This window comes from Dendropsophus ebraccatus, chromosome 4 (genome assembly GCF_027789765.1).
Source record: "Dendropsophus ebraccatus isolate aDenEbr1 chromosome 4, aDenEbr1.pat, whole genome shotgun sequence".
Lineage (NCBI taxonomy): Eukaryota > Metazoa > Chordata > Amphibia > Anura > Hylidae > Dendropsophus > Dendropsophus ebraccatus.
The window spans coordinates 20,047,878-20,052,698 of NC_091457.1; positions in this window are offsets into that span (position 1 = coordinate 20,047,878).

Genomic DNA, 4,821 nt, shown 5'->3' on the forward strand with positions numbered 1-4,821 from the left:
CCACTGATTGGCTGAGCAGGACGTCAGGGAGCTCCGCCTCTGTGCAGGCCATCCCACTGACACACTGAGGCAGGCGGGATTCCACCTGTTTGACTCACTGTGAACATACCCTTATAGTCTGAAAAAGACAGTATATGGAAATTATATTACATCTTTTTCTTAGTTACCAAAAAAGAAAGGAGACGACACAAACTTATCAATATAGTGGGGGAGATTTATCAAACATGGTGTAAAGTAAAAATCTGGCTCAGTTGCCCCTAGCAACCAATCAGATTCCACTTTTCATTCCTCACAGACTCTTTGTAAAATGAAAGGTGGAATCTGATTGGTTGCTAGCGGCAACTGAGCCAGTTTCACTTTACACCATGTTTGATAAATCTCCCCCAGTATTCGTAATATTTATTATTATCATTACCCTTTCATTACACTTAGCCTATTATTCCTGAAAGTATACTTATATTAATATTATTGGTGTAGTCCTATGGAATCCCTATTACTAAAGCTGCGGCCCAAAAGTGGCCCACCAGAATTCAGGGCCTGGCACAGTGTATATTATAATTGAGGCGGTTTAGGGGATATGGTGTATGTTGTAATGAATTTCAGGGAACATGGTGTATATTATAAGGGGGACTCGGTTTGGGCCTCTGGAAGCCCTTGATTTTCAGAAATATTTAAAAGAGAAGTCTGCGGAGACCTCTTTTTTTCACAAGTTGCGGGGAAGGGGAGGATAAAAGAAGTAACATGCTCTCACCTCCCTGGCTTCCCCGGGACTTGTGGAAAAAAAAGTGGTCTGCCCGTACTTCTCCTTTAAACCAGGGAGGGGGGGCCAGGGGGCAGGGGTTGGCTTTTTTTTTTTTTTTTTTTATTCGCCCTATTGGCCAAATTACCTTGAAATTGCCCTGGAGGTGGGTATAACAAAAAAAAAATTCTCTGTGGACAACCCCTTTATTTCTTCATCTAACAAAAGCTGTATTTTATTATACTTATCAAGTGCAATTAATGGTTGTAAAATGATTGCCTCATTTCTGCTTACGCCCGAGGAAGCAAACCTTTGTCCAGCTCAGCCTCCACATCAGAATACGTTATTCTCCCGCAATGGACTTAGACTGTAAGTCATATATAAAATATATTATATAAATATAACTTTTACAGGCAGATGGCTGTACATGACTGAACCCTGTTTCTATTACATTGCAGCGGCTAAGTTTGGCGTGTCGGTGGTGATTTGGTTTATACTGAATATTGCTATGGCTGTTGTAGGTAAGATACCCTATAGGTAACATCATCTTAGAATAAGAATTTTCAGTTTGACATAGTCGCTGCTTCTCATGTGCTTTTTGCTGTAGAATAGAGCTGAATGGTTCTAGGGACTAATACATACATACTATGTGATTCTTTAGCCATATAATTATATTTAAAGGGATTTTCCAAGTTAAAACAATCTATCCACCTATTCACAGGGTAGGAGATAAGTGTCAGGGGATTTATCTAACTGCTGGGACCCCCTGGGCCCCTAGTGTTTGTCATAGATAGAACTCGCCACTCTATTTGGAACAGATATTTGAAAAATATATTTTTTTTTAACATTTTTATTCATTGTTAAAGGGATACTTTTTTTTAGATTTTGCTGGGTGGCATAGAAATAATAAACATCCTATCAAGCTTCCTCAGGGGTCCTACTGACACGTCTTTAGGTCCAGTATGGGAGTTACGTAATGTGAGTGCACGGCAGCCCATTTGACTGTCTTCCTGACGCATGCCAGATAAATCCACATTTTAAGGATAGGTAGGGGTTAAACAGGTGGGACCTACATCTGTATAAATGTTGAGATGATGGGGGGGGGGGGGGGTATTTTTATGCCGTTTATAGTACATTGCATTGTGGTACAATGATACCCAATTTTTGGCGTTTTTTTTTTTTTAATGGATCGGACAATTCTACACGCGGAGACATCAATTTTTTTTCTACATTTTTTTTTTAATTAATTAGAATTTTTATTAGGGAGGGGATTTTTTAATAAACTTTTTTAGTCCCTATAGGAGACTTCTATCAGCATCTGCTTGATTACTCATAGGGATCAATTTAATATTGTAGTATTGCATTGAGCCATCAGATTGGCACTCTATTACTACAGCCTGATTATGCCAAGCTGTAGAAATAGAGCCGTCCCGGTAGCCACAGAGCTGTAGTGCAGGCCTTGGGCTGCCATGACAGCAATCATGTCATTAGTAGCCTGCAGTCCCACTATACCGCCACTGACGCGCATTCACTATATTTAAATGTGGCTGTCAGTTTTGACAGCTGCACTTAAACAGTTAAAGGAGAAGTTCAGCGAAAAGTTTTGTACTGTATTGCCCCCCAAAAGTTATACAAATTACCAATATACGCTTATTACGGGAAATGCTTATAAAGTGCTTTTTCCCCTGCACTTACTACTGCATCAAGGCTTCACTTCCTAGATAACATGGTGATGTCACTTCCTGGATAAAATGGTGATGTCACGACCCGACTCCCAGAGCTCTGTGGGCTGTGGCCCCTGGAACGGATTATTGGCGTGTCACAAGAACGTGTCAGCAGTGTTCATCGTTCAGACTCTCAGTGCTCAGACCCCACTGATCGCTCGATATAGCCTGGGGAAGAAAGTGGTTATGTACTTTTTCCCCCTTGCAGCATGAGATAAGCTCCATTATACTTATATAGGGCTATAGTTCATTTATAACCATGCCTTCCCCTGGCTATTATGGGGGGATAGAACTGACAATTTCTTTTAATATTATTGTTAAATATTTTCATTTATGAATATTCTTTTTATCATTCTCTAGGTGGTATACGCATAGATGACTGCCGTGGTCAGCCGTACATACCAATATATATGATAGTCGGAGGAGTCGTCGATGCGTTATGTTGCCTTTTGGTTCCTCTGAAGCTTTTCTATAGAAAAGTATTCATTGCCATAGAGAGTGTTTTGATCGCCTTCGCTTTTTGCTGGGTCATCGCAGGTTAGTGGGTATTCTGTTCATGATTTAAAGAGCTGTGCAGTTTCTGTTCGCGTTGCAAAGAACATTCATTTGTGTCCCTGTCATTTAAAGGGGTATTCCGGGAGAAATATATTTTCCCCATATCCACAGGACAGGGGAAAAGTAGGCGGTGGTGGAGGATCCGACCCCTGAACCCCCCACGTGATCCCCTTATTGGGCCCCGCCAGCTCTGTTATGAATAGAGCCCCAGGTCGGCACGCGACCCGCTCCTCCATTCATTTTTATGGAGTACTCGGCTCTTTCCATCGCTCCCTAGGAATGAATAGAGCTGAGGGTCACGTGCCGACCCAGGGCTCTATTTATAACCAAGCTGGCGGGGCCCAATAGGGGGTTACGTGGGGGGCTCAGGGGTCGGAACCCCCCCATGACCTCCTACTTTTCCCCTGTCCTGTGAATATGGGAAAAGCTAATTTTTCCAGAATACCCCTTTAATATAACTTTTCACATGTCACAGAGGCACGTCAAAAGTTTTGACTGGTCACTGTCCTAGTGATTAGACCCCCTCCGATCACTAGAAAGAGCTGTGCGCTTCACTCACCGGCTCTCTGTGATCGCCTGCATCACACAGTGTGATCGACAGCTGCAGGAAACGGCCCCATAGACTTATAATGGTGCACATCTTCTGCATATGGCAGTGAGCATTTGAATGATCCCCACCGACACATTTTACCCTTTTCCCCTGAATGACATTCCCGGCCCTAATGACCAGGTACTTTTTTTTTTTATTCTTTCATACACTAGTTAAATAGGCACTTTTATTTCAACTAAATTTACATAGATTAATAGAATATAAGAAACTTTGTAATATATCTTATCAGACAAAAATGCTTCCTTTTCTTGTTATCAAGCATCCTGCTGCTAGATTCTCTTCTACTTTGAAAAAGTAGCTCAGTCCCATCGTGTAGCTAGCTCCAGGATCATATTACAAGCAAGGCATCTGTGGAAACAAAGACAGTGCAGGATGTCCTCCTCTGTATGTGCAGACACTATAGATGTTAGGCTTCTGTAAAATATTGAAAATTGAACATATTTCACCTTTTTTTTTTTTTTTTTACCAAATAGCAAATGTATTCTTCACAAAATTGACATTTAATGTGTGAAAAGTTTTAAAAACATCAATTTTTTTTGCCTTCCTTTCCCAAAACACAATAACACATATATAGATTTGTAATTTATTTCTATTTAAAAATCTCAAGTCTTCCAGTACTTATCAGCTGCTGTATGTCCTGCAGGAAGCGGTGTATTCTTTCCAGTTTGACACACTGCTTTCTGCTGACATCTTTGTCCGAGACAGGAACTGTCCAGAGCAGTAGATGATTTCTATGGGGATTTGTTACTGCTCTGAACAGTTCCTGTCTCGGACAGAGGTGGCAGCAGAGAGCACTGTGTCACACTGGAAAGAATACACCACTTACTGCAGGACATACAGCAGATGATAAGTACTGGAAGACTTGAGACTTTAAAATGGAAGTAAATTTCAAAACTATATAAAGCAAGGTAGCAAAAGAAAGAACAGATCGTGGCACAAAAAATGACACCTCACACAGCCCCATAGACCAAACAGTAAAAGCGTTATAAGGATGGGAATAGATCGATTTTAAACACATTTAGTTTTTTTTAAAAGGTTTTAATTTTTTAAAAGCCATCAAATAATATAAAAGTTATACAAGTTACATATCATTGTAATTGTACTGATATGGGAAACATAGATCTTGTCTCCCCTCCCTCTGCTAAACACCCTCCACCTGACATCTCCATCTCTGTCTGTGGTGCGACCATAAC